Here is a 10,543-nt window from a genome sequence, read left to right as displayed (position 1 = left end):
ACAAGTTTTATGTTTACTCACTAGAACGAGGGTCATTAACTGTTTGAAGGAACTTACTTACAATGCATTCGTATAGTATTCAGACCCCCTGACTTTAACCACATTTTGTTATGTTACAGCCTTATTCTAAAATTGATTAAATAAATAAAAATCCTTATTAATCTGCACACAATAACCCATAATGAAAAAGTGAAAATGTTTTCAAATGTATAAAAAAAACAGACATATCTTATTTACATAGGTATTCAGACCATTTGCTATGAGACTTGAAATTGAGCTCAGGTGCATCCTCTTTCCATTGATCATCTGCAACTTGTTTGGAGTCCAACTGTGGTAAATACTATTGATTCGACATGATTTGGAAAGGCACACACCTATCTATAAGGTCCCACAGTGTACAGTGTATGTCAGGGCAAAAACCAAGCCATGAGGTTGAAGGAATTGTCTGTAGAGCGCCGAGACAAGATCGTGTCGAGGCACAGATCATTTATGCAGCATTGAAGGTCCCCAATGGAAATGGAAGAAGATTGGAACCACCAAGACTCTTCCTAGAGCTGGCCACCCGGCCAAACTGAGCTAAAGGGGGAGAAGGGCCTTGGTCAGGGAGGTGACCAAGAACCTGATGGTCACTCTGACAGAGCTCAGGAGTTCCCCTGTGGAAATGGGAGAACCTACCAGAAGGACAACCATCTCTGCAGCACTCCATCAATCAGGCCTTTATGGTACAGTGGCCAGACAGAAGCAACTCCTCAATAAAAGGCACATGACAGCCCGCTTGGAGTTTGCCAAAAGGCAACTAAAGACTCTCAGAACATGAGACAAACAAAATTCTCTGGTCTGATGTAACCAAGATTGAACTATTGAACTATTTTGCCTGAATGCCAAGCGTCAAGTCTGGAGGAAACATGGCACCATCCCCATGATAAAGCATGGTGGTGGCAGCATCACACTGTGGAGATGTTTTTCAGCGGCAGGGACTGGGAGACTAGTCAGGATCTAGGGAAAGATGAACGGAGCAAAGTACAGAGAGATCCTTGATGAAAACCTGCTCCAGAGCGCTCTCGACCTCAGGCTGAGGTGAAGGGTCACCTTCCAACAGGACAGCGATCCTAAGCACACAGCCAAGACAACGCAAGAGTGGCTTCGGGACAAGTCTCTGAATGCACTTGAATGGCCCAGCCAGAGTCCGGACTTGAACCCGATCGAACATCTCTGGAGAGACTTGAGAATAGCTGTGCAATGACGCTCCCCATCCCACCCGACAGAGCTTGAGAGGATCTACAGAGAAGAATGGGAGAAACTCCCCAAATACAGGTGTGTATATCTTGTAGCATCATACCCAAGAAGTCTCAAGGTTGTAATTGCTGCCAAAGGTGCTTCGACAAAGTACTAAGTAAAGGGTCTGAATACTTATAGTACCAGCCAAACGTTTGGACACACCTACTCATTCAATGGTTTTTCTTTATTTGGACTATTTTCTATATTATAGAATAATAGTGAAGACATCAAAACTCTGAAATAACACATGGAATCCTGTAGTAACCAAAAAAGTKTTTAACTAATCAAAATATATTTTAGATTCTAGATTCTTCAAAGTAGCCACCCTTTGCCTTGATGACAACTTTGCTCACTCTTGGCATTCTCTCAACCAGCTTCACCTAGAATGCTTTTCCAACAGTCTTGAAGGAGTTCACACATATGCTGAGCACTTGTTGGCTGCTTTACCTTCACTTTGTTGTCCAACTCATCCCAAACCATCTCAATTGTGTTGAGGTTGGGTTATTGAGGCCAGGTCATCGGATGCATCACTACATCACTCTCCTTCTTGGTCAAATAGCCCTTACACAGCCTGGAGGTGTATTTTGGGTCATTGTCCAGTTGAAAAACAAATGTTGGTCCCACTAAGCGCAAACCAGATGGGATGGCGTATCGCTGCAGAATGCTGTGGTAGCCATGCTGGTTAAGTGTGCCTTGAATTCCAAATAAATCACAACAGTGTCACCAGCAAAGCACCCCGACACCATCATATCTCCTCCTCCTTGCTTCATGGTGGGAACCCCACATGCGGACATCATCCGTTCACCTACTCTGCGTCTCACAAAGACACAGCGGTTAGAACCAAAAATCTCACATTTTGACTCATTATAGGGTATTGTGTGTAGATTGATGTGGGGGAAAAAGCAACGTAATCCATTTCAGAATAAGGCTGTAACGTAACAAAATGTGGAAAAAGTCAAGGGGTCTGAATACTTTCCGAATGCACTGTATATGGCAGATGCTAAGTGGGTTACTTGAGACGACCCTAAAATTAACCCTAACCCTTAGCATAAACCTGACTTTAATCATAACCCCTTACCTAAGCCTAACCTTAACCCTTACCGTAGTTGTTTTACATTTAAACTTCTATGGGATGATGTCAGAGTTGGGGTTTCCCAAGCATCCCTCTTAGCAAAACACTTTCTATTTTTTTCCGGAGTCATACATTACCATTCAAAAGTTTGGGGTCACTTCGAAATGAAATTGTTTTTGAAAGAATAGCACATTTTTGTCGATTAAAATAACATTAAATTGATCCGTAATACTGTGTAGACATGGTTAATGTTGTAAATGACTATTGTAGCTGGAAACTTCTGATTTTTTATGGAATATCTACATAGGCGTACAGAGGCCCATTATCAGCAACCAGCAACCTCCTGTGTTCCAATGGCACGTTGTGTTAGCTAATCCAAGTTGATCATTTTAAAAGGCTAATTGATCATTAGAAAACCCTTTGGCAATTATGTTAGCACAGTTTGAAAACTGTAGTACTGATTTAAAGTAGCAAAATTAAAGATTAGTTGAGTATCTGGAGCATCAGCATTTGTGGATTCGATTACAGGCCTAAAATTGGCCAGAAACAAAGGACTTTCTTCTGAAACTCATCAGTCTATTCTTGTTCTGAGAAATTAAGGCTATTCCATGCGAGAAATTGCCAAGGAACTGAAAATCTTGTATAACGCTGTGTACTACTCCCTTCACAGAACAGGTAACAATTAAACATAGTTAGTTGATTAGATAAATAACAGTCATTTCCTGCATACAAATACCTTGATATTTGGGTAAGCAATGATTTATTGTTAACAAAACATACGACTGAGTTTGTTAAGAAACTTTTTTTTTTTTTTTTTTACAGAAACAGATCTTGTCTCTCTCTAATCTGCAGGAAGCCACTAGGTAATTTCAGACAGTTGTTATGGGACCTTTTTACTGAATAATGTGTCTGTTTTTTTTATTACTGTGTTTTGCTTTTTGTGTATTTTAATGTATTTTTTTGTGTATATAAATGTGTAGTTTAATGTGTTTATTGTATTGTGGTGCTATACAGGTCTCATCTGGAAGAGACCTTGATCTCAGCGTTGACTTTGTCAAAATCAAGGTAAAGAAAATCTAGGAACTATTACTCTTGAAAGTTGTAAAAGTAGAAATGCGCAAGGTGCAACTTCAAAATTGGGTAGTGCATCATGTCAGCCATTGCATACCTTATAGAGCTATTTATAACTTGTCAGAAATGTCCAGATCAACTAGCCCAGGTTTCTTTGCCYATAGATTTTGTTGTAATGTTTGAGTCAATCAAATATCCCATGAATACACATTAGACACGGCAAAATGTTTTATAGTGGAGCAGCGGTCTAAGGCACTGCATCTCAGTGCTAGAGACGTCACTACAGACACCCCAGTTTGAATCCAGGCTGTATCACAACCAGCTGGGATTGGGGTCCCATAGGGCGGAGCACAATTGGCCCAGCGTTGTTCRGGTTTGGCCGGAGTAGGCGGTCATTGTAAATAAGAATTTGTTCTTAACTGACTTGCCTAGTTAAATAACAAAATGTGTCTCCAGCAACAGTGCTTGTGCCCATAGAAATAGGCGTGGTCGCGTGCATGCGGGGCTGAGTGAAATGGTGGAAGGAGTCCTGAGTGAAAAAGATTCAACCAGTGTGTGGTCAGTGGGTACAAATATTTTCAAAAGTGACCAGGATTGCACAATAAAGTCGGGGACTTATTTCCATTGTTCTCCCTATTATTTTTTTGCATAAATACATGTAAAGTGTGGTGTACTGCAGGGCAGCTCTCTAGGCCCTATACTCATTTTGATTTATACCAATGACCTGCAACTGGCATTAAACAAAGCATGTGTGTCCATGTATGCTGATGATTCAACCATATACTCATCAGCAACCACAGCTAATGAAGTCACTGAAACCCTTAACAAAGAGTTGCAGTCTGTTTTGGAATGGGAGGCCATGAATAAACTGGTCCTGAACATCTTTTAAACTAAGAGCATTGTATTTGGTACAAATCATTCTCTATGTTCTAGACCTCAGCTGAATCTGGTAATGAATGGTGTGGCTGTTGAACAAGTTGAGGAGACTAAATTAGTTATTGTTACTTTAGATTGTAAACTGTCATGGTCAAAACATATAGATTCAATGGTTGTAAAGATGGAGAGGTCTGTCTGTAATAAAGAGATGATCAGATTTTTTGACACCACACTCCACAAAGCAAGTCCTGCAAGCTCTAGTTTTATCTTATCTTTATTATTGTCCAGTCATATAGTCAAGTGCTGCAAATAAAGACCTAATTAAGCTGCAGCTGGCCCAGAACAGAGCGACACGTCTGGACTAATATTAATACAATACCTGTAAGATGGCGCCGGAGCAGAAGGCAGACGTTTTACGTGCCCCCAACCGATTGTGTTTTTTGTTCGTATATGTGCGTTGTTTGTAACTTACTATTTTTGTACATAATGTTGCCGCTACCGTCTCTTATGACCGAAAATAACTTCTAGACATCAGGACTGCGATTACTCACCACGGACTAGCAGAATCCTTTTTCTTCTTTCACGACTCTGACGRGCCCAAGGCGGAGGATATGCAGCTACCTCGGGAACAGGCCCCGACCCCAGTGATCTGCGTGAAGAGGAGGCGGAGAAAAAGAGGCCGGAGGGCAGGCTGCCTTCTGAGGAGTCGGAGGCGAACGAATAAACCCCCCCTCAATTCTGCTAGCAAAGATGCAACCTTTGGACAATAAAATGGACGAGCATTTGGGAAGATTAAACTACCAACGGGACTTTAAAAGCTGTAACATCTTATGCTTCACGGTGTCGTGGCTGAACGAAAACAATATCAACATACAGCTGGCTTGCATAACACCCCAACAGATACACAGATGATGCAGTCTCTATTGCACTCAACACTGCCCTTTCCCACCTGGACAAAAGGAACACCTATTTGAGAATGCTATTCATTGACTACAGCTCAGCATTCAACACCATAGTGCCCTCAAAGCACATCAATAAGCTAAGAACCCTGGGACTAAAGAGTGTGCAATAATAGTGTTTAACATGAGTTTTGATTGACTACCTTATCTCTGTACCACACACATACAATTATCTGTAAGGTCCCTCAGTTGAGCAGTGCATTTCAAAGACTGATTCAACCACAAAGACCAGTGAGGTTTACTGATGCCTCGCAAAAAAACAAAACCTGGGTAAAAAAACAACATTTAATATCCCTTTGAGCATGGTGAAGTTATTAATTACACTTTGGATGGTACTGTTTATCAATACACCCAGTCACTACAAAGATACAGGTGTTCTTCCTAACTCAGTTGCCGGAGAGGAAGGAAACTGCCCAGGGATTTCACCATTAGGCCAATGGTGACTTTAAAACACTCACAGAGTTGAATGGCTGTGATAGGAGAAAACAGAGGATGGATCAACAACATTGTAGTTACTCCACAATACTAATTTAATTGACAGAGTGAAAAGAAAGAAGCCTGTACAAAATAAAACATGCATCCTGTTTGCAACAAGGCACTAAAGTAATACTGCAATAAATGTGTCCTGAATACAAAGTGTTATGTTTGGGGCAAATCCAATACAACACATTACTGAGTACCACTATCCATATTTTCTAGCATACAGGGGGCTGCATCATGTTATGGGTATGCTTGTAATCATTAAGGACTGGGGAGTTTTTCAGGATAAAAAATACATGGAATGGAGCTAAGCACAGGCAAAATCCTAGAGGAAAATCTGCTTCAGTCTGCTTCCCACCAGACACTGAGAGATGAATTCACTTTTCAGCAGGACAATAACCTAAAACACAAGGCCAAATCTACACTGGAGTTGCCAGTGAATGGCCGAGTTACAGTTTTTACTTAAATCTAGTTGAAAGTCTATGGCAAGACCTAAAATTGGTTGTCTAACACCTTGCCCAAACCCTCTGCGCGCGTGCTCTATCGTGCATAATTTTTTTTTGCCCCCCCACACCAAACGCRATCACGACACGCAGGTTAAAATATCAAAACAAACTCTGAACCAATGACATTCATTTGGGGACAGGTCGAAAAGCATTAAACATGTATGGTATTTTAGCTAGTTAGCTTGCACTTGCTAGCTAACGTTAATTTGTCCTGTTTAGCTAGCTTGCTGTTGCTAGCTAATTTGTCCTGGGATATAAACCTTGAGTTGTTATTTTACCTGAAATGGACAAGGATCTCTACTCCGACAATTAATCCACATATAAAACGGCCAATCGAATCGTTTCTAGTCATCTCTCCTCCTTCCAGGCTTTTTCATCGTTTAAATTATATGGTGATCGCATCTAAACTTTCATTGTATTACCACGACTACCGGCAAAACAGTTTTCGTCTTTCTATCACCCACGTGGGTATAACCAATGAGGAGATGGCACGTGGGTACCTGCTTCTATAAACCAATGAGGAGATGGCACGTGGATACCTGCTTCTATAAACCAATGAGGAGATGGGAGAGGCAGGACTTGCAGCGCGATCTGCGTCAGAAATAGGAACGACATCTATTTTAGCCCTTGGTGTCGCAGACGCTCCTTGGCACGCGCAAGCAGTGTGGCTGCAATAATTGAATAACATGGGTTTCTAMATTTATTTTGCGACGCTTGCGCACGCGACGTGWCCGGTCTGGTCAGCATGTAACAATGATCAACAACTAATTTGACAATTTTTTAAAGAATAATGGGCAAAATGTTGCACAATCCTTATGTGGAAAGCTCTTACAGACTTACCCAGAAAGAGTCACACCTATAATCGATGCCAAAGGTGCTTCTACAATGTATTGACTCATGGGTGTGAATACTTATGTAAATTAGATACTTCTGTATTTCATTTTCAATAAATCAGCAAAAAATTCTGAAAACATGTTTTCACGTTGTCATTATGAGGTATTGTGTGAAGATGGGTTAAAATATTTTATTTTGAATTCAGGCTGTCCCTTGCCCGAGATGAGTAGCCAGCATGGTCATCACCATGGACCCGGACACACCAAGCCCCTCATATTGTTGCATGTCAGTGGTGGACCCGGTGTAGACTATTATGTCCTGGACAAATCCTGTCCTCATGTCGCACATGACAAAGAACTTGACCCCAAACCTGTGCCTTTTGGAAGGAATATATTGAAAGAACGCCAGCCTACCCTTCCATAACATCAGGGACTCATCAATGCATAGGGCCTTGTATGGCACAAAGACCCTACCAAATGCTGATGTCAGGCTGATAAGAACATTTCTTATTTTGTGTAAAGGGTCATTAAGGTTGGCAGTAGCATTGTTGACGAAATGCTGCCATCGCAGCAGAACTAGGAAGCGGTCTTGGGAAAAGAGGGTGTCAAAGAAGGCAATTGCAAACATAGSATCTGTGCTCTAGTACTCTTTTAGGGAGTTCTTCTTTACTATTCCCATGAGAAGGACTGTCACCAGGAAGCTATACATTTCACTAATTGTGATTGTCACCCATTTAGCAAGTTTACCCCTCACTCCTGGCCCTCTCTTCTCCTGTAGCTCCAAGGCATAGTGATTAGTCTTCTCTAATGTCTCCCATCAGCTCCTCTGTCAGAAACAGCTTGAAGCACTCTGCCTCAGAGGGAAATGACAAGGGCTTTGCACTCCAGACTGGGACTCATCAAAGCAAACAGCAGGGCCAGGAGGGGTGAAATGGCTGGCAGCCTTCCAGCTACCACAGAACTCCTGTACTACATCCACTGTCGGTCTGCCTCCATCACCACCCGCATCTTCAAAGGGACCTGGGACTTCGTCAGTGGACAAGGGGTCCTCAGATTCAGGGTTCTCAATGGCTACAAGGTTGGGGGGCCAGCTCCTCACTGTCAGAATCTGATTCCTGACTTTCATACTCAGACTCATTGTCAGAATTTTTTTAAATCTCTAGAATTTCCGCATTTGTGAGTTGTCTCCTTTTGAAAGACATTGCTAATGCTACAGCTTAGCTCACTAGCTACATACATAAACAACAACACTGAATGGCTCAGAGTGGGAGTGAGAGGTTACGTGATTGACTGCCGGCACACGCCATTTGTATCAATAAATCACTATCAGAAAATGTTTTGTGTGGTAATTATTTATTTATTTACTGTTTTATTCACAAGTTTTCAAGTTCTGGTAACAAATCATGCCTTCCGATTCTTGCATAGATGGACACGTATTATGTGTGTAAAATACTTTTTTGAAGGTTGTACTGATTATGATGAGCTAAGCTAATTCTAGCTATGTGTGGAGCCATGTTTGTTGACATACAATGCATTCTGGGTTTCACAAACTTCTGTCGGACCAAAGATGTTATAACAAAATGAGGTAAGGGAGGGTTCACAAATTTTTAGAGTAAACTTCCGGAAGTGAATGATGTGATGTGAACGATGGTAGACGACACCCTTTTCAACATGCATACTATAGATCAAACTCATCTTGTCTCCTCTCATTATCTTTGGTTGATGCGAAAAAAACAAACATGGCAGCACACACAAACTACCCATCGTCGGATTACTTCCGATTTCTAGAAGTGTTTTACTCAATTATTTCGATCAATGGTGAGCTCACCCATGATGTGATTAATTATAAATAGTAATTGCTATTAGCTAATTCATATTGTGGCTTCACTAGCTACATACATAAACACAAACACTGAATGGCTCAGAGTGGGAGTGAGAGGTTACGTGATTGACTGCCGGCACACGCCATTTGTATCAATAAATCACTATCAGAAAATGTTTTGTGTGGTAATTATTTATTTATTTACTGTTTTATTAACAAGTTTTCAAGTTCTGGTAACAAATCATTGCCTTCCGATTCTTGCATAGATGGACACGTATTATGTGTGTAAAATACTTTTTTGAAGGTTGTACTGATTATGATGAGCTAAGCTAATTCTAGCTATGTGTGGAGCCATGTTTGTTGACTACAATGCATTCTGGGTTTCACAAACTTCTGTCGGACCAAAGATGTTATACAAAATGAGGTAAGGGAGGGTTCACAAATTTTTAGAGTAACTTCCGGAAGTGAATGATGTGATGTGAACGATGGTAGACGACACCCTTTTCAACATGCATACTATAGATCAAACTCATCTTGTCTCCTCTCATTATCTTTGGTTGATGCGAAAAAAACAAACATGGCAGCACACACAAACTACCCATCGTCGGATTACTTCCGATTTCTAGAAGTGTTTTACTCAATTATTTCGATCAATGGTGAGCTCACCCATGATGTGATTAATTATAAATAGTAATTGCTATTAGCTAATTCATATTGTAGTTTTTGTCAGTCGAGAGTTATAAAACATTTTCAGATTTGGATGATTGTGTTATGCTGTTGCTACTTCTGTGAATGTCTGAACATTGCACCCCCCAAAAAAAACTGGTCACATTCTGGACATAACTTTGTAAAGACTCTGACCCCTGAAGCAGCAGTCATGGACAATTACATTCCTTGAGTCGCTGGAGGCAGGTTTCATTCGCCCCTCTACATCCCCTGCTGGTGCAGGCTTCTTTTCGTGGGTAAGAAGGATGGGAGCCTGCGTCCTGCATAAACTACAGAGGGCTGAACCAGATTACGATCAAGAATCTGCACCCATGCGCTTTTCTCTCCAAGCGGTTCTCGCCAGTGGAACGCAACTACGATGTAGGCAACCAAGAGCTCTTGGCAGTTAAGTGGCTCTTGAGGGTTGGAGGGGCACCTCATCCTTTCGTGATCTGGACTGACCATAAGAACTTGGTCTTCATTCAAGAAGCCAAGAGCTTGAACGCTCGCCAGGCTAGGTGGGCTCTGTTTTTTTAAACAGGTTCGATTTCACACTAATCTATTGCCCGGGATCCAAGAATCAGCAGGCAGATGCCCCTGTCCGCCAACACGATGTCTCTAACGAGGAGAGGGACACCGAACCCATCATCCCCAGCTCACACATTGTGGCCCCTGTGATATGGAGTATTGATTCCACGTCTGACAAGCCCAGACCGAGAACCTGACCTGGCGGGGGACCCACTAACAGACTTTACGTTCTGCAATCAGCCCGTATCATTCATGCAATCATTCCTCAAGCCAGTGATATCAGTCTTATTGTCAACCCTGATCTGTTTCACCTGTCATGTGCTTGTCTCCACCCCCTCCAGGTGTCGCCCATCTTCCCCACTTATCCTTTTTTTTTTTTTTTTTTTTTACCGTTATTTTACCAAGGTTTAAGT

Source organism: Salvelinus sp. IW2-2015, linkage group LG17 (genome assembly GCF_002910315.2).
Source record: "Salvelinus sp. IW2-2015 linkage group LG17, ASM291031v2, whole genome shotgun sequence".
Taxonomy (NCBI): Eukaryota; Metazoa; Chordata; class Actinopteri; order Salmoniformes; family Salmonidae; genus Salvelinus; species Salvelinus sp. IW2-2015.
The sequence above is the reverse complement of the archived record's forward strand: the minus strand, read 5'-3'. Positions refer to the sequence as shown.